Genomic DNA, 21,071 nt, shown 5'->3' with positions numbered 1-21,071 from the left:
TCCACAGTATTCTGGTGCTTGTGATTAGCCTTGGTTGTAAGGGTTGCAGGTACTTTAAATTATAAACTCTAAAGAAGCCAATTAATTAAATCAGGTTTTACTACAAAGCCTGACACCACGGTTTTTGTTAATGGTACTCTCTAATTCTTGGACTTGAATTACCTCATTTGGCAGCAGGAACCATAGGTAACAACAGAACGCTGAAAACTTTTGCAATCAGGTTCTGCCAATAATAATTTTGGCCCCAGAAAAGAATTTACTCATTGCAAGGGGTGGCTTCTGCTCACTTACTGAGAGTTCAAAATGTTCTACCAGTTCCAAAGAACAAATCCACTCAATGTGTTTTCTTGTGTGCCCATCCAGTGAGGAATCAGCAGCAAGAAGCAACTGACGATTGGGTCCAAGGTTTTAATGAAGCCTGATACACACAGAATGCTTCCCAGGGCTTGTACTGCACAGTTTCCAGATCTCCTGTTGCATTACCATGCAATGTTGTGTAGGCTGGATTTGTGCCAATCTTGCCTTAGTAAAGCCTGAAAGCACTACTGATATTACATTGGGGAAGCTGAGTGCTAGTCAATCTCAGCTTCCACTATAAAAGTATCAAGGAGGCAAAAATGTTCACTCTATCATAGGTTACTCATTTACTTATGGCACCTCCCATTGCCAGAGGCAGAGAAACACCTCACTGTCCTCAGTAATCCCAGAACCAAACTTTTAACAAGGTGTTTGTGATTTGAAAGCCCTGCGTGTGAATACAGTGTTCATCACCAGAGCCAAACCATTAAAAGTCAGTTTACTGCCTTGGAGAGGTCATTTCCAACTCTATCAACAAAGTTAAAACTTCTGTAGGCTCCTTCAGTGGTAAACTAAAATTTCAAGCTCGGACTTAAAAAGTGCTATAAACAAAAGGCGCGCTTTTGTCATATATTTTTTTTTAATTGTCTTCAGAGCCCCAGACATACATTAATGTCTAGTATATAGTAGGTGCTTTCATACATGCTCATGGGTTGATTTGCTAAGTAAAAAAAATTTCAAACCTATGGTTTCCACATCACATCATTTTTTTTCACTGTAATAACTGTTTAACATCAAAATTGCAAGTAATGACTATTGCATTATTGCAACAACGCTGTAATTGGTCTCCAGGCTTCTAGTTTCTCACCTCCATCATACATACATCCTCCACACAGTTGCCAAACTAGTCTTCTTAAAATGAAAGCATGACCCTGACATGTCTCTGCTCAAAAATCTTCTCTGGGGTTTCTCTGCCTCTAGGACAACACACAATTCGTGAGTTTGGGTTTAAAGCACCCTACAGATCTGACCCTGGTCTACCTCTCCAGATTTATTTCACATTATCCTCCCCCACTCCCCAAGGCAATCTATGTTCCAGACAAACTTGTCTGCTATTCCTGAACCTAGCATTCCATTGCCAAGCTGTCCCCTATATGTTAAATGCTCCCCCCACCCCTATCACCCCTACTCCATCTTGGAATCCTTGGCTTCTTTCCAAGTGACACTTTCAGTAACATGACTTTCTTGATTCCTGGTTCTTGGTTCTTAAATGCTCCATATTTACTTATCCATTTACATGCTGTAAAATGTCCTCTGCATAGATTCATAAGAAGAACATTGAAAAATTTAATTCTCAAAAAGGACTGTTTGGATGCCCTCTGAAAGATTTTGTTTCAGAATAAAGTCTGTGGTTGCTTCAGTCACCATCCAGATAACTTATGGTAGAGATGAAAACTTCTTCAACGCCAAATTCTTCTACCTCATTGGGCTATTCTAAGTTTATTAAGGTAAAAATTCTATCCCCTCTTTATCTCTTCTGAAATGATTTTCCTAAAATGAAGATCTAATCATCACACACACACACACAGACACACCCACCCAATACAAAATGCTATTTTGGCATTCAAAGCTCTTCATAACCTAGCCCCCTTCTACCTTTCCAGTTTTTGTTTTTGTTTTTCTTTATATTCCACTCCTCAACAAGCACTGTACTGCTTGATCCAGTGACACCAGCCTTCAGATTGTTCCAAGAACAAGACACTCCATCTCTCAGCTCCAGGCATTTTTTCTGGCTGTCCCCCATTCCTGGAATGCTCTTCCTTCTCCACTCTTAACTAATGACCTCCCTGGCTTCCGTCAAGTCCCATCTAAAATCTCACCTTCACCAGGAAACCCTCCCACACCTCTCAATTCCAAAGCTTTCCCTCTTTTATTATTTCCTATTTATCCTGCACATAACCTTGTTTTGTAGATACTGTTTGCATGGTGTCTCCTGGAATGCCAAGGCTATCTTTTGCCTCTTTTTGTATCCCTAACATTTAGCATGATGCCATTAACATAGTAGGCACTTAATGTTTATTAATTGATTAGGAGTCATGCTGATGAAAGAATGAATTTCTTACTAGTTACTAGTGTGACAGAACCTAAGTATAACTTTTCAAAACTGATCTTCACCCAGAATCACAAAAACATCTTTATTTATTTTTATGTGTTTTTGTGGTGTCTTCCCCCATTAGAAAGAAAGCTCCTTGAGGGCAGGGACCATCTTTTTTTTTTTGACTGCATTTGTACTCTCAATGCTTAAGCAAACTCCAGCACATAGTAAGTGCTTAATAAATGCACTGTCCTTAGCTAGTTGACTTTTTCTTAAAACAGATAAGACTTTGTATTTCTGAGATTACATACTAGACTATGGTATATCTGTGAACCTGGTGGTCAGTGACCATTCTCTACATTCACTTGCAAAAGGAGGGCCAGGCTACAGTAAAAAACATAAGTCTTTGTATTATACCTCAAACAATTAGGCTAATGCTGAAAAAACTATCACCATCTTTGATTACCTTTATGTTATACAGTAGTTGCTGATACTGATACTTTTTTGAGATAACTAGGTGGTGTGGTACATAGAATGCTGGGCTTTGGAGTCAGGAAGACTCAAGTTCAAACACTAGCTGTGTGACCCTGGGTATGTCACTTAACTGCTTTTTGTCTCAGTTTCCTCAGTTGTAAAATGAAGATAATAGTATCTACCTCATGGGGTTGTTGTAAGGATCACATGAGATAATAATTGTAAAAAATACTTAGCATAGTGCCTATAAGGCATATAGTAGGCACTATATGTGTGTATATGTATATGATAGATTTAAATAAGATATGCGTGTATTATGATATTTAAATAAGAAATATAGATAGGTAGGTAGATAGACAGACACAGACAGACAGATAGATAGATAGAGAGCAGCAGAGACAGAGAGAGAGAGAGAGAGTAAGAGACAGAGAAGAGAGAGAAAGAGAGACAGAGAGAATGAGAGCTCTGGCACACTCACTCATTCCACCTTCCCCTCTTTCATCCAGGTCTGGAATTTCACTAGTAATGAGAACTGCTAAAGAAAATACACCCTCCCCTAATGCAGATTAGTGCCTGCTCTGCAATTTAGAGGTTTTAGAGTTTCCTGTCTTAGAGAAGGGGGGTAAGTGACATTCAATAAGACAGAGTCTAGATTCATACTCAGTTCCTTCTTGACATTCCTTCTACATTTCTCTATAAGTTAAAGTAGTTTAGTGACTCAGAAATATGGCCCTCTCCCCAAACTCTTCTCAAGGTTTCACAAAATCCTTTCAGCCCTCCCACCAATCCTTCTATCTACCCTGACATGCTAATGCTTATTCCTTGGACCAGAACTCTCCACAGCATCTTCAGAATCCAGTTCCTGGGAAAAGTTAATTTCAGCTTTGTTACTTCCACTCTGGGGCTGAGTCAGCTTGATTACTGAGTTGAGTGCAAATTTACACAATCCTAATTCTATCCACTTTGCCATTGTTTCCCATACCATTTAGTCATCTACTACTCTTCCCTTTTGCTCTTGGCACAGAAATCAAATCAAATCAATCCCACCACCATTACTCAATAAGATATGTCAAATGACTGTCCTATGGATCAACTCACTATCCATAGGCCCCTCCAGGCCAAATTTTTCTCCTTGCCACCATGCCCTGTGGGAACTGTCTCCCCCATTACAATATTATATTAAATACACTCCTCATGAGTCAGGACTCTCACTTTCTGCATCTGTATTCCCAACATTTAGCACAACCACTGGAACTTAGTGAGTACTTAATAAATTTTCTTCCATTCCAAGACCAGGTACCAATGGTAACTGCTAATCAATCCTTATGGTGGGACATGAGTGAAAAGTCTGAGACAGCCAACAGGATAAGAGGAATAGTTTTCTAAAGCATCCTAGGAAATCACAGAGATCTAACTTATTTGAAACACTTGCTATTTCCTGTGCTACTATATTTTCAATGCTTATGAGTTACCTAGTACCTAGATCAGAGGACTGGTTCCAAAGGACTGCCTCACAGGACACTCTAAAACCTAGCAGTCAGTCTGAATAACACAAGGTCAAAAATTCCCTACAGCTGTAAAGTTTTTATTCTGGAAAAAGAAAAAGTTTCAAAAAAGGACTGCCTTGCCCTTTATTGCCTGCTAAAGAAAAAGACCTCCAGCAGAAGGGATGGCATCTCAAAGTGGAAATCATGGTTGGATGTCACTTGACACTAACCTTCTGGACTCCAGCCTCATACCAAAAGATGGGCAATATCTTCACAAGTCACCCACTTGCGAAAAAGTTAAACCTGGCACACTAGAAAATGCTACTCAGAATGACTACTGCACTTTGAAATATTCGATGAAGCATATATTCCATTCAGTCTGCCTCAGAAAACCCATCTATTAACTCTCCAACTCCTCCTCTTTTACCTCCTGTTGAGTAAGACTCTTCAAAACAAACTGGTCTGGCTCCACAACAGTGACTAAGGCCAAGCTTCACCATATCCAATCAACTCCCTTATCATGGCTGAAGTCTCTTCAAAGAATTCCAGCAGGTTAGTTAAGGGTGACAGGACCTGGTTTCTTGCTGGAAAATCAGACCAGTTTTTCTTATATCAGTGTTTTATATTTATAATCCTACAATCTCTAAAAGAATGGTTATTCTCTATTTCCCATCAAACCCTTTGTTAATAAAATAAAATTTTATACAAGCGACTTGATAAAAATTAAAATTAACTTAATAAAATTCTAGGTACTGCCTGGTTGATTGTAACTTTTTTAAAAAGCTTGTTTTATTAATTCCAAAATCACTTTTAGACTTTATTTTTAAAAAACTTGATAACTTTCTTGCAACCATTTCATTAACATTTTTTAAATTCATTTACTCTCCTTGTTTTGACTTTGCCTATGGACAAACCTTAAGAAAAATAAATTCTTTTGAAGGCTGAAAGCTACCTTAACCCTATGCTTCCAAACCCTTTTGCTCTAGAAAATACTCTCTTTTAACAGCTACCTCCCTCCTATCTCTTTAGGGACAACAGGATGCAGTAGAAAGTGTTGGGATTTGAAATCAAAAGAACTGGGGGGGGGGGGGGGTCAAATCCTAGCTCAGACACAATTGGTATAACTTTGGGCAAGTTCACATAACCTATCTGGGCTTCAACTTCTTCACCTATAAAACGAGGTGATTGGTTTTAGATGATCACCAAGGTTCCTTCTAACTCTCAATGTAAGATCTTAGGGTTTCTCTCCTTCTGTACTTCTCCTAGCCTGCCTTCACTTATATCCAAGTTACCTGCAAGTCAAGACATCCTCCTCCCGGTGTCATGAGTCCTCTTCAAAAAACGAAAGTCAACAACAATATGAAAATTAAAGTAGCATCTCTAGGCTCAGAAAAAAAAAAGATCTGGGTTTCAATTCCTATTTCTGAGACATACTGAAGTTCTATCATGGAGAAGTCTTAACCTCTCTAGCAACCAATGTAACTTTGTATGTTAACATGCTACATATTTCCTATATTTCTTACAACCCAGGATATCACAAATCTAAACCAAAAAGATAAATAAATAAATAGATATATTAAATGTTCAGATTTACATGGAATATAACAAAGATGGACACATGCCATCACTACTTGTTTTTATTAAATAAAACAATTTTAGGATTATTTGTGTTTCCATTTCACACATCAAAGCTGTAAAGGCTGCCATCCCAAAGTCAGAAAATCACATCTCCTAACTTTTCCATTCTATCAGCCAGTTCAGCTTCTATTAAACACTCTGAGGCAATCATGCTTCCAACTCATTAGGGAAAGTTCAGTTTATCCCAAGTATGTGAGCACATAAGTATGCTTAAAAAAAAAATGCCTTTTGAAATGGCAACAGAAAAAACTGGCTACTCAATTAGGACTCTTCATCTTCAATAATTACAATTTTGATATACATTAAAAATTGACTTCTAAGTTGCTATTCAAACATGATACTTGATTTTTAAAATTCTGCTTTGGTATGTCATGTAGTCTAATTCATGTTAGAGACAATTAGCCTTTGACACTGCATTTAATTAAGTAAGTCATTATGGAATTTTAATAGGAGCATTAATACAGGCATGTAAGAAGAATAAATCATACTCTTTTAGATCTCAACTTACAAATTAGCCAAATTTGACTTTTAATGGAAATGCCAGACCAAAACCAAAGCCTAAAAAATCAAAACGCCCAAAAGACAGGAAGATCAGCTGTGCCAAGGTACTCAGGCATCTACGGTCAAGTGCCAAATTTTAGTATTTCTTTGGTGTACTTCAGCTTGCTTTTTAGTTTCCTTTTTTTAAAATGCCTTATTCTTGTCTCTTGATTTAATAGTCTCCTAAATCTCCAGTCCAATGATTTACAATCCTAATTTCATGACATCCTAGGGTTTTCCCCAAATGGCTCAATTAGTGTCAACAAATGGCCACACTCCTTCAAAAAGAACATCAGAATGAATCAAAATTAATCTTAATTGTTAAAACAGGTTTGTGCGCTCTTAGGTAGGGATTAAACATGGCAGGAAATCCAATGGTCTGCCAAAGACCACAATGCCTCTATACCTAAATTGTAAACTTATTGAGCATAAAGCCCAAACTTTCTAATCTTTTTCCCCCCAAATCTTCCAAGTGCCAGGCACCATTCTCAAATATATAATGAGTACTGAATAAATATCTTCCTAGGAAATAATCTCCAAAGATCACTGTCAAGAATATCCCATTAAAATAAATACGTCTTCAACTGAAGTCCTACTCTGATGTCTCATTGTGGTAGGGAAGTGAACTGAGTTTTTCAAGGGTTTTTAAGCCAAGACCAAATTCTAGGAGGCCTCACACATAGCTGTAAAGGCTTCTATTAAAAGTCTCAGTGATTGACTCTGGGTCTACTATGCTAGGACCAAGTTGGTTTTTTAAAATAATTTTAATAAGTTAAAAATACACATATATAAGTTAATAAGTTATATAACGATATCAGTTAATAAGTTCAAAAGCAACAGCACAGAGGGCCTAGGTTATTGGATGTATTTTTCTTTTTTAAAATTAATTTATTATTTTCTTTTTTATGTTTAATTAATCTATTTATCTTTAGTTTTCAAAATTTACTTCCATAAATAGATATATTTTTTCCTAAAGAACATAGAGCACGTATCCTTGTAACATCTCATATGACAGGCAAACACACCTGGCTGAGAAAAAGCATTTTTCATTGCCTAATTTTAATAAATCAATATCAGCTTAATCAGGTGTCATGGTGAAAACAAATTAACATATTTTCTTGCTATATTCTTATACTTGTTGTAAGAAATTGAGTCAGACACAAAGTCAGCTAAACATTCCAAGGTTTTCAAGCAGTATAGGTATCTAGCACTAGCTAACATAAAAATAATGAAGATTTTTTTAATCTTTTGACCACATCTGCAATTTCAGCCATGCAGTCAGTCAATAAATATTAAGCATTTATTATGTGCCAGGCTGAGCAGCTAGGTGGTACAATGGATAAAGTATTAGGATTGGAACAGTTCAAATCTGGCCTCAGTTACTTAGTGACTCTGGGCAAGTCACTTAACCCTGTTTGCTTCAGTTTCCTCATCTGTAAAATGAACTGGAGAAGAAAATGGAAAATCTCTCCAGTACCTCTTGACAAGAAAATCTCAAATGGCATCATGGAGAGTCAGATACTACTGAAAAAAACAATTTAAACAACAACAATGTGCCAGGAAGTGTTCTAAGTGCTAGGGATACAAAAAAAAGAGGGAAAAGACAGTTCCTTGTAGTATAATGGGGAAGACAGAAAGCAAACAAATAAGTATGAAACAAGCTTCATGTAGTATTAATTGGAAATAATTAGTAGGGAAGGCATTCAAACTAAGAAGGATCAAGAAAAATTTCCTGTAAAAAATGAGATTTTAGTTGGGACTTCATGGAAGCCAGTGAATCCTGGAGGTGAAGAGGAAGAGGAAGAGCGTTCCAGGCATGGGGGGATGGCCGGGGGGACATGGCTGGGGCTGAGAGATGAAGTGCTTGGTTCAAGGAACATAGGAAATTGTCAACCTGTCCCCCAAGTCAGATAGGTTCTGGCTCTGCATTTACAATGTTAAGGACGGCCTCAGATATTGAGAGATTAAGGGACCTGTCAGCATCATACCACTAGTAGGTATCAGAGGAAGGCCTTGAAAATAAGTCCTTCCCCACCCAGTCTTCCCTAACAGATTGTTCATGTCACTACCACCAGGCCTCACCTCATTCTCTCACTAATTTTTTCTCCCTTTTTGCTAGCTTCCCCCCTGCTTGTCTATAAATATGCCTCTTCGTGCACACAAAAAAAAGAACCCTTACTTGATCCTACCATCCCCAATAGCTAGCAACCTGTCTCTCTCCTCCTCTTCTCTCCTAAAGGCCTTGAAAAAGTCATCCATATTCATGCCTCCACTTCTCTTCTAAACCCACTGATATCTGGCTCCCGACCTCACTGCTCACTCCAGAGTCTTCACTGCCAAACTTCCAGGTTCAATGGCCACCCTCTTTGACCTCTCTGGAGTTATTTGATGGGATTGACCACCTCCCACTGTAGCCTCCTCTCCAGGTTTTCAGGACATCGCTCTCTGGGTTCTTCTCCTATGTGTCCATCCTCAATCTCCTTACTGGATCCTCATCCTTGTTATGCTTCCTAGAACACTGGATGTCTCCCAAGGTTCCATCCTGGGCCTTCATTTTTTGCTCTGTATTCTCTCACTTGGTGATCTCATCAGGTCCCATGAGTTCAGTTATCTCTGCAGAGATTCCAGATCTATGAAAGCTAGTCTATCTTCTGAGCTCCAATCTTAAATCTCCTGCCACCTTATCAGACATTAGGAACTGAGTGTCTCATAAGCATATCAAAAACTCAACACATCCCCCCCAAAAAAATTATATTATCTCTCCCGTCCCCCACCAAAAAAAGTAAAAAAGAAAGAAAAAATTGCCCTCCCCTTATCCAAATTTTCGTACTGTTGAGGGCACAACCATCTTCCCAACCCCTTTGACTCCTCATTCTCACTCACTCCCCCTTCATAACTCTTCCCCTTTCTCTCCCACTTCTACAGCCTTTTGCCTGACTGTATTGGCTTTAGTAAGCCTTTCATTTTAGGAACAGATAGGAAGAGTGACCTCAGGCATTTTCACCCTGAGCCCCTCCACTCATCTGGTGACTTTCTACTTTGTATGGGGTATTCAGGGAGGGCTAGCACCTCCAACATCAAGGCTTACAGAAGCGCTCATTCACTTTTGGTGTCCACCTTTCCCTCAACTCTCTCACCTGTGTCTCCAAAAAGCTGCAGCATGTACAGAGGTCACACCCTGATAAAACCACCTCAGGAGACTAAGGCTGAGATTAACTGACCAGCTAACAATGAGGTTTAAGGTAACCGACAGGCTTCAAACCCTTTAACGAGTTAGGGGTGTGCCCACCCCATACAGGTGAAGACTGTCCCTGGAAGAATGGGTGTGTGAGAGAAATATAATTATGAAGGCAGCTGAAGTAGGCACTGTGGGGTGCTTAGAGCTTGGTCAGACATCCAAGGTGCCAACATCATCCACTGCACCCTGGGCCATGACCAACCTTTTGTCTTGCCATTGCTCACTGATGACTCTGGAAGCGAGAGTAAGGCTGATGACTGTGCAACTTTGCCTCATTTAAATCCAATTCACAAGTACCCATGATGTCACTGACCCTCTTTGAAAATGAAGGAGGAGGAGGAACAAGTTCCACAACCACCAAACAACCTATTTCCATGGCTCATCACCACTGGCACAGACTAATGCTGAACCACTCCAATCCACCCTCTATTCAGCAAAGTAACTTTCCTTAAATGACAAAAGTCAATAAACACTTATTAGGCACCCACTATGCCAAGTCCAGCACTATGCTAAACACCGGGGATACAAACACAAAAAAAGAAAGACAGCCCTTGCCCTCAAAGAGCTTACAATCTAATAGGGGAAGATAACACATAAAAGGAAGTCGGGGTGCCAAACATGAGGGTACAATGAAGAAATCAGAGAAGTCCTAAAGTAGTGTAGCCATGTGGGAAGTGAGAAGATGTCTGTCCTGAGCCCTCTCCTTAAATGAAGATCCAAGAGTTTGTGGCTCCAACTTCCAATCATCAAAGCATGGTGGAGAAGAAAGAAGAGCCTCAAAGTAGTAAAAGCAAGGGGGAAGTGAGGAAACTAGGTTGGATCCTGCCTCTCTCCTATTTGATGAACTCCTGTGGCTCCCTATGGCCTCCAAGATCCAATACAAAGGGCTCTGCATTTAAAGGCCTTACAACCTGCCCCCTTCCTACTTTTCCAGGATCCTCAGTTTTGATTCACTCTATGTACCCTTCAGCAATACCAACTAGCTGACTTGTTGCTACTGTTCTTCTGACATGACACTCTGTCTCAAGGCCTTTTCACTTGAATGTTCTCACCTCCTCACTTGTCCCAAGGGGAGAAGAATCCCCAATTCTTCCTAGACTCAGCTCCAAAGTCACATTCCTCTAGCCTCCACCCTCCCAATCACTAGAGCACCTAATCTCTAACTTCTAACCTCTTTAATATTCTTTTTATTCTGTACTGATCATGATTTACATATGGTTGCCCCATTATTATTTCAGCAGGGAATGTTTTTGTGTTTTCCCTTTTCTTCATCTCCTCAGCCCTTAGCACTGAAGTTGGCTATTATCTCATGCCCAGATAATTAACACTTAAATGCTTGCTGGCTAGCAGATACCTAGTAAGCACTTAATAAATGTTTTTTTGATTGGTTACTAACTCCAAGAGGCCTCTGTACCCATTACTTCATAACTGTCTCTGAAACTAGGTTTACTATAGAATAGTAATTTCTCAAAAGAAAATTTTTTTTTTCACACATAAGATTATTTAAAAGTATTCCCTCTTGTAAATTTGTTTTGTTTTTTTGCCTTTTGGGTAAAATGTCATCATTAAATATAGGGGCCAGAAATTACCTATAGGTATAGGTGATTAATAAAATCAAAGAACACTTGAGCAGAAAGGTACCTTAGGAATCATTTAATCCAACTTCCTCATATTCCAGATGAAGAAGAGAACTGAGATTTGGAAAATTTTAGGAACTCATCCCCTGGTTACATAGCTAACAGCTGCCAAATTCTTAAGTCAGCATCTGAAGATGCAGTAGAAGGTACAAGAATGAGTAATTAATGGTGGATTAGTGGAAGGAGAGAATCTGAAACTCAAAATTTTCCCCAATGATCTTAAAAATAACAAGATGTTTAAAATGAAACCACACCAAAAAATGAATAATTAAAATTTTCATTTATGCTGGCCTTTGGAAAACATATATATTATATACACAGAAAACACCGAACCCTTTCCAAATCTGTTTTACTATGTATAACAGGTTAGTAAGGGGGAAGAAGGGCAAATTTAATCACAAACAGAGATCATCCAACTCAGAAGAGTTGAGTTGGGCACAAAAGAACTTTTCCCTCTCCTTTCTCCTAGCTAAATCACAATAAAATCGTTAATGGTTAAATGAATATGGCCTGAAGTATTACATAAAATACACAATTAGGTGAAGAACCTTTGTTATCTAAAAATATCCCACTCTTTGAAAAATGAAACAGTGACTCTTTTTTTTTTTAATCGTGAATTCCATAACATCTACTTTAAGGGAAGGGAATAAGCTTTTCTATAGCACCTACTACGTTCCAGGCACTGGGTTAAGTGATTTTTACAAATACTATCACATTGGATTAAAATAATATTTGAGAGGCAATATAGCATAATAACTCAGTTCAAGACTTTTCCCATATGAGATTTTTCCTCATTACACAAAATCATAGATTATACTAAAGTAGAAAGAAACTAAGGAGCAAATAAGTCTAACCCACGAATAAAAAGAATCCTCACTATATGAAACCTAATAATTGGTCATCTAGCCCTCACTTGGAGACAACCAAGGAGGGAAACCAGGCCACCTCTGAAGGCAGCGCATTCATTCTACTTCTGGAAAGCTCTACTTTTTAGGAAGCTTTTCCTGAAATCAAACCTAAATTTGCTTCCTCCTCCTCCCCCCAACCTCCATTCATTACTCCTGATTCTGCCCTCTGGGGTCAAAGACAACAAGCCAAATCATTCCTCAGTGTAACATATCCTTCAAATATGTGAACACAGCAATCATGTCCTTCCAGAGTCTTCCTTTGTCAAGCTAAATACACTTAGTTCCTTCAATCAGTCCTTAAGTGTCATGAAGTGAAAGTCCTTCACTGTCCTGGTTGCCCCCTTCTGGAAAGGCAGGATCCAGATTATTAATGTTCTTAAACCTTGATACCCAGAACTAAACACAACAGTACAGCAGAGGAGGTCTGACAAGGGTATAAAAGAGTGGGATGATCACTCCCCCTATTCCTAGAAGCTCTGTCCCCACCTAAAGCAATCCAGCACTACATTAAGTTTTTGTTTTTATTTTTTTTTCCACCAGCACATCAAACTGCTGAGTTATATTGAGCTTAGTCTATGGAAAAACAAAAACAAAAACAGATCCTTTACATAGTAACTGATGTCTATACACTTCTCCCCCATCTTGCCACTGGACCCAGATGGCTCCAGAGAAGAGTGAGGCTGGTGATTTTGCACAGTCCTCCCTCACTTAAATCCAATTCACTTGCAAGTCAGGGCATCACCTTCCTGCTATCACAGTCATCTTCAAAAAAAAAAAAAAAAAGGACCAACATTGAGCGAAGCTGACAGTTGCACTCAAGTGCCAGGCTTTACATTTATTCTTACAGAATTTCATTTTATTAGCTGTATCCCAAAGCTCTAATCCACGGGTTTTTAACTTGGGACCCATAGACCACACCCTCACCTGCACCCCACCAAATCCATGTGTAGATTTTCAGGGGATCTCTGAGCTTGGATAGAAAAAAGAAATTACATCTTTCTTTCAATGTAACTAGTTTCCTTTGTAATTTATCTTATATATTTTAGAACATAATTTTAATTTCGCCTGACTGCCAAAGGGATCCATGATATATTTGAAAAAGTTAAGAATCCTGTCAAGATCCTTTTGAATCATGACTCCATACATCCCTTGTATTAACTCTCCCTCATAGTTTTGTGTCATCTGAAAATCCAATGCCTTTATGCCCAGCCATTGATTAAAAAAAAAACAAAAAACAGCAAAAGGCCAAGTACAGATCCTTGGAGCATTCTACCAGGAGACCTCCTGCCACAAAGACACACAGGTCCATTAACAAATTCTGAGTCTGGTCATCCACCTAGTTCTGAATTCATCTGAATAGATCATCTAATCCATAGCTTTCTATCTTCTCTCCCAGAATAGTAATAATGTTTAATAAAAAAAAATGTAAAAACCTAAATAAACTAAATCCACAGCATTCTCTTTATCTATTAGTTTAGTAATCCTGTTTTTATTTTTCTTAGAAGGAAATCAGATTGGTCTGAAATGACCTGTTTTCAATGAAGCCAGCCTAGGTCTTTATAATCATCATTTCCCTTCCTCATGTTCCACGATATAGAATGGATACTTGCTTTGTAATCGCATCTGTCAGTTTTTTCTTGACCAAAGGATGTGTAGTTTAACTGGGCCAGAGGAGCTGAATTCATCAAGGGCAGTTAAATGACCTCTTAACTGTCTCCTTACTTATCTTGGGTACCAACTTCCTGTTAAGTTATTTTTGCTCTGCTACTTCAGTATAACCATCATTTTACTTTGCAGAGAAAACAGAAATAAATAATGCAGACTAAATTTTAAAGTGTGTCCCGCATGAAAAAATCTTTTAGAGCACTGATGTTAAATATTTACCCACACAACACTGCTTCAAACTCTCACCCTATGAACCTTTGAACAAAACATTTCCTAGTTTTTGTAGTAACATATAAGTCACATATTCATTTTTAAACTAATTATAACAGACCAGATGTTTGATGAGTAAGCTCAGCAAGTAAGCTTTGGATATTATCTAATACAATTCCCTAGTTTCACAGAAGAGGAATCTGAGTACCAGAAAAGTGAAGCAATTTGCCCATGGTCACACAGCAAGTAAGTGTCAGAGTTGGGATTTAGGCCCAAATCTACCAGTAATTTACACTACTCTAAGTCTCCCAACCTTGACGGGCCTGAAGGTCTTCCACATTTATAAAATGTGCAAGTTAAAGGAGATGATACCCAAGTTCCACTACAGTAGGTCCAGTATAACCTGCTGGGGAACCAGCAGCTAACATACTAGACACAAGAGGTACCAATTATCCAGCTATGTGACCCTGGGACAAGATATTTTATTCAAATATTTCATGAGAACTAACTTACCTGCAACATACTAGTGGGGACCAGGAGAAGTGATCACAGAGATGACTAAGAAACCATTCCTGACACAGAATCATTTAGAATCGAGTAGGGGCCACATGCACAGAAAACTTTATACTAAAGGTAAAACTCTCAGATGGCAGGAAGCTTGCCCTTTTTTCATTTCTGTATCTCTCCACTCTGCCTCACCGTCACATTTAAGTATGGATACCAAGACATATAAATGCATGAGAGGTACCGGATGTTCTGAACCTCCAAGGCAATGACTGAATCAAATAACACCAAGCAAAATTTGCACCAATAATACCAAGTAAAATTAAGTACTAGGTGTTCTGTGCCCCAAAGGCTCAATGCTAAGCACCATTCCTTTTATATTTTCTATGACTCTCACATCAGAATGATTTAAAAAGAACTTTTAGATTTGCTCAGATGTACAGTGGACAATCCTGGCCACGAAGTCAGGAAGACCATAGTTTCAATCTTATCTTATGTACTCATTAGTTGTGTGACCTCAGACAAACCTAACCATTTCTCTGGGTCCCTGTTTCCTCTTCTGTAAAAAGAGGGGGCAGGATTCAATGACCTCTAAAATCTATGATCATGCCCATACTATAATGTGATATTAGATTTTGGTTTTGACAATAATACAGTGAAACATTTAGTGGTAAGTTACCCTTTCAAATAAGGAAATTCACATTTTCCCCATTTCTTTGTGCCCTGTCAAGGCATAAACCCTGAGAGAAATAAGTAACAAATTCTATTACAAAGTAGGATATCTTTTGGACACAGAATAAGTATAGGAGAAAAAAAAAACTTGAACTTGAGTCTGGAGTCACATGAGACCAGGGTTTTTAAATCCTGATTCTAATACCACCACCTACTACTACTACTATTACTACTACCACCACCACCATAAGAAACAAGTTATTTTATATCTGTTAGCTTAAGTTTCTTCATCTATAATCAAAGGACAATATTTGCACTACCTACTCATTATTATTGTTATTGTCTTTTATATATATATATATATATAATATACATATATATGTATAAAGCACCCTCCTCTACATACACACATGAATTATTTTCCTTTTTTCACTTAAAAAAATCCAAAGGCACCAACATAGAGAATTACCCAATATTTTAAAGTTTTAAAAAAGAAAGATGATGAGTTGTCAGTTATTAGGTTATAAAAGGAAGGTCGGTGCAAATGTACGCCCATTAGCAAAAAAAAAAAAAAATAGCCAATCCTCATCATTTTGCAAGGCCTAATAATTTGTTTTATCATACACAGTGAAAGTTTCCTACCTCTTAAGGAAGTTTGATACATCAACTAAAGAAATACTACATCTGTAGTCAGTGCACAAAAATGCAGTCCTGAGACTCTAAATACAATTATATGATTAAACCCATTCTACCCATTTGTTCCTTACAAAGTTTGAAAATCTTCCAATTTTCTGGGGCAAAAAAAAAAAGAAAGAAAGGAAAATATACTACCTGCAGCTGCTGCCTCTGCCCCAAAATCAAATAAAAATCAAAAGAAAATGCTGCTCTCTCAAGAAGTTATGAGCAGCTCTGTTCTTATCACTGGGAAAGTTTCCTTGACCTTCTGAATAGCTCTAACAGTAGGCACAAAACAAGAAAAATCAGCAGATTCCATCTGTAACATACCCTGGGCAGTTCAGAGCATGGGAAAACTAATCATTCAAACACTGGACTATCAAATCCTTCTACTGAAAGGAAGCGCCTACATTTTCTAAAGCTGAATTTTCACCTAACTTGAAAGTTCAATACATATTTGTTAAACAAATTACTTGCTTGAGTATTATGTTCCAAGTGAGCTGGGACCAGTGGGTGCTTCCTCTCACCTGCTAAGAGGATATTAAACAATTCCCCAGTACAGCAGATTCATGTAAAAGAATTATTTGCCTATACATTAGCCTCATGTCCCCCTCTTAAAAGATCTACAACTCCTTTCCCCTTCTGTCTCATAATTAACTCATTATTCTTGGCAATATCTAAGGAAATAGTATAACAATAATTTTCCTTTTAGTTTTATTTGATCAAAAGGAGAATGAAGCAAAGAAAGTACCACAAACTGTCACTGGATCCTGAGGTCACCTAATAATAATTAAAAAAAAAAACAGGGATGCTTTTCATCTTCCCCAGTTAAAACTCTTTATCAAAAATGGGCTAAGTCTTTAAAAGGCTAGGTTTAATTGCTCACTCCGGTTTCCAAAGACCCTGACATTCTATCTTTTTTCAACAGAAAGAACAAGAAAAAAAACCAGAAGCTTAAGAAAAGCCTCAGGTTAAACAAAATCATCCTCATCCCTCCTTCTTTCGAGGGAAGTGAGCCCCTCTGTTTGCCAAAGCTATCCGGTGCACTGGTCACCAGCCAGCTACGCAAGGTGGCTGCTCCAGAAGGAATGTTTATTTTTGGCAAGCTCTAAGTTACTTTGGGAACTATTGTGATAACGACTATGTGTAAAGTGGGAAAAAATGCACAGTGGAAGTCAGAGATAAAGCAGAATTCCAGTTCAAGTCAAACTTAAAGTTCTTGGTTTTGGGGGTTTGGCGTCCCTCTTCTTAACAGCTTCCATTGACCAGAAGCTCCTATGAGGCAACACCAGTATCTGTGTGTCTTTTCAGGCGGATAGTACAACCAGGGTAATGACAGTGAATGAGGCATTCTATGCAATTGCACACAATTTCTATTAAGATCTCCCATTACTGACTCCCTCTAAAATATTTTTATTTGACCTGGCTTCCAAGCACATATTTAAATACTATTTTATTTTTCAAAAGTATAATATTTGAAAAAAAAAATTTCTAAGTATTTTGTCACCAATACTTATTGTTATTATTTGTATCACCAATACTACTGAACAATTATAACCCCACTATTTAAAAGTAATATTACTGGGCAGAGGAAAGAAAAGTAAGATAACTCTTTTACAATATTTCCACCCTGGAAAACTTGAAAATGCAGGAATATACTCATTAACTTCCTCCCACTAATGATCCTCCCAACCCACCCCCCCAAAATTTAATTACATCAAGTATTTCCCAAACAAAATCACTTTCATTTTATTGATACAAGCTAGCATAATTCATATGTCCCAAGACAGCCTATGTAAATAGTAAATACATGGTACAGTAGAAGGACCACTGGGTCTCAAATCAAAGGATTTCAAATCCTGCCTTCAGAAACTTTCACAATCTCTCTGGGCTTCAGTTTCTGTACCACTTAAATGAGGGGGTTGGATTCCATGATCTATGATTCTAGGAGGATCTCAGGAAGTTGTATGGGAGATAATGTAGGCTTTATCAGGAACTCCAACCAAGAAATGGCTGTTGAAAGGCCAGTAATTTGGGAATCACTAACTCAGGACAATGCAAATAATTTCCAAAAAGATCTTATCTTCATGGCTAAAAGCCTTAGAAGATGGGATGGGTGGGAGTTGTAAAAGACATGAAAACAATACACATATGAATGGTGTAAAATAAACTCCCACCAAAGGACCGCTAAGCAGCAGGCCACCATTTAAGTGAAGTACTGATGTAGGGAACAGGACTTGTGTCCTTTTAAAACATTTTCAACCAGCAGCTGTTTCATTTTCTTCTACCCAGAGAAGATTTTTTCAAGGTATCATCAAACAATCTGCTCAAAGTCCCTAAGCTCAAAAGCAGTGTAATGTTAGCTCATTAAAAGATAGAGACAAATCACAGACAACAAGGGCTTCATTAGGAATCACCCCCAATGACCCCGGCACAGTTCTTCCCAGCACTGGGAGCTGGCCAGTAGACTCCACTAAGTTGGTTTTTTTTTTGTTGGTTTTTTTTGTGAATAGGATATAGGCCTCTGGTATACTGCAATGGCTCCCAAGAAACCCTTTTGCCCTTGACTAAATGATTACTATTATTGCTATTCATCAAGAGTCTCTTAAGCCTTCTATTATGAGTCTGAATTTTAAGTAGGAGGCCAGTTCCTTTACAACAGGCTCTAATCCAAGTCTTCACTAGCCTTTCTTTCAAGGCCGGAAAAACTGTCTGCACTTTCCCATTATTTTAAAACTTCACCAATCCCTCTCTCTCCACCCCCATCCCACATACTTCAGGATGAGGAAACAGAGGAATCTAGTACAATGCTAAGAGTTCTCATTTATTATCCCACTTTAAATGCATGGAAAATCACTTCATGGAAAGTCAGTGCTAAAGCTGCCATGGATAAGCAGATACAGTCATACATACCCTGCTGTTGGAACCACCCTTTCTGAAAGAAAAAAAACAAACTTCAGACTTGAGCGAAAAGTCAGGGATCTCCACCATGGCTTTTCTATAACCCAAGGAGGGTAATGAGAGGAAGGCCCTATGTATGCCAAAATATTCCTAACAGTACTTTTTTATGGTAGCGAAAAACAAAGTGGGTGTCAATCAACTGAGCAACGGATGAACAAACTGTGGGCTATGAATGTGCTGGAATAATAAGAAATGAGAGAGGAATGCAAAGAAATCAATTATGTGAACTGGTGCAGACTGAAGTAAGCTGAACCAGACACACGAGGACTACAATGATGGAAAGAAAAGAATACTAAAAGGAAGACCAGCTGTGAGTAACAAATGAACAGTTTTGGTCCTGAAGAACACATCATCAAAGCACCTTCCTCCTTCTGGAAGGGGGGGGGGAGGGGGTACATGTGTGGAAAGTTACACATACGGCCTGTTGGGGTCTCTCTCTCCATGGGTTTTATTTAACAGTTTTTCTTTGTTACAATGGAAAGTTCAATTCAGGATGGGGAGAGGGGAGAAGAAAAAGAGAGGGATGGCAAGAAAATGATTACTGTCAAGGCAAAAGACATCCAGAACATTTTTTGAAATAACATAAACTCTATTTTAAGTCTTATTAACAGGATTTTTTTAAACCAATCACCAAATCCAGGACTCCAAATTAACACCAAAAAACAATTAAATCAACAACCACTACTCAAGCGAAGCAATGTTACCAAAATGTGTCTACTACAACTCCATTTTCCCTAGACAAAATAAAAGAGAAAAGATGATGGGCCAAGATACACAAGCAAAGTCTATGTGGAAAACTCAGGTGAGAGAATGACAAATGGTAGAAGAGAAACTTCAAGGGTCTATTTGAAGGTAACTTGACATTGGATCACTGATTCAGAGCTAGACTAGACCTGAGCAGCCTTCTAATCCTTTCATTTTATAGATGGAATCACAAAAGTTAAGTGATAGGCCCACCGCCACCCAGGAAGCAAGCATCAAAGAATGGTTCTGAACCTACTCCCCAAATTCCAGAGCCAGTTCTCTCTGCATAATGAGAAACAGGAGAAGTGTGGAATGGATGCAAGGCCCAAGACAATGTTTATTTACCTCCTGGGTGTTCTGCTTCTGGAAGGGCCCATTTTTTAAATCTGTGATCTTCTCATCAAATATAGGCCCCAAGATCATTTCATCACTATGGTGACCCTTCCTTTTCTTAGAACATACTTTAACACTGAAAGCTGGGGAGGAGGTGTGTATGTGCAAGAATATGCTTTTTTATTCATTCACAAATCTAAAATCTGTCACCTCTACTGTGCTGCACACTGTATTTCAGCAGATTCTATCACCCCATGGATTCTATGAAGGTCAAGGAAAGCAGCAGCAGACCAAGGAACCCTTCAATTTGAGGGGATTGGGGTTGAGAGAAACCTGTTTCTAAAGCAGAACTCAAACTTGATCTTTTCATCTATCTTAACCTCTTATGAACTGTCCAATATCAAGACCCTGAACACTTAAAATAGGATCCTTGTCTCTCACTAACCCCTTCTGATACCCTTCCTCCCACCTTGTAATTTTTCCCACTTTAAGTCTACTTCCATCTGATAACTGCTTGCTGCCTATGACCCTCCCCCACTCTTTGGGCAACTCTATGTGGTCCAGTGGATAGAGGGCTTGGAGCCAGGAAAACCTGAATCCAAATCAGGCCTCAGACACTTACTAGTTGCATGATCCTGGACAAGTCACTTAACTTCTGTTTACCTCAGCGTGTTCATCTGTAAAATGAAGATAACAGAGAACATAAAATGAGATAATATTTTAATGTGCTAACATAATGCCTGGCAGATAGCAAGTGCTATATAAATGTTAGCTGTTATTATTATTAATAACTTCCCTCGTTAATGGATAATGGCTTAATATACGGAATTCCTGACTTAGACCTGCACTTGGACTTTGTTACCCTCCCTCCCATGCCCTACCCCCAAGGGGGAAATGGGGAAGGGGGTTCATTCAGTACTATGGACACTGCTCAGTCACCACCTTCACCACACCCAATGGAAGGTCTATAAGGCAGTCTAAGATGGGCACAAC

General features: G+C 38.5%; 1 protein-coding gene across 2 annotated transcripts in view; it reads right to left on the bottom strand.

Annotated features, from left to right (window-relative positions):
• Positions 1-21,071, bottom strand: part of SIPA1L2 (signal induced proliferation associated 1 like 2) — a 255,321-nt gene that overhangs the window by 215,338 nt on the left and 18,912 nt on the right. The window contains exon 2 of one of the 2 annotated variants that reach the window (XM_069064869.1): positions 20,701-20,755. The exons of the other annotated variant lie outside the window; for it this stretch is intronic. The gene's annotated coding sequence lies outside the window, so the exon portion shown is untranslated. The remainder of the gene's footprint in view (positions 1-20,700; positions 20,756-21,071) is intronic. 2 annotated transcript variants of the gene reach the window in all.

The sequence above is a fragment of the Petaurus breviceps genome, unplaced genomic scaffold (assembly GCF_028583685.1).
Source record: "Petaurus breviceps papuanus isolate PSGF00001 unplaced genomic scaffold, PetGlider_PUasm1.0 90650, whole genome shotgun sequence".
In the NCBI taxonomy this organism is placed as follows: domain Eukaryota; kingdom Metazoa; phylum Chordata; class Mammalia; order Diprotodontia; family Petauridae; genus Petaurus; species Petaurus breviceps.
The sequence above is the reverse complement of the archived record's forward strand: the minus strand, read 5'-3'. Positions and strand labels throughout refer to the sequence as shown.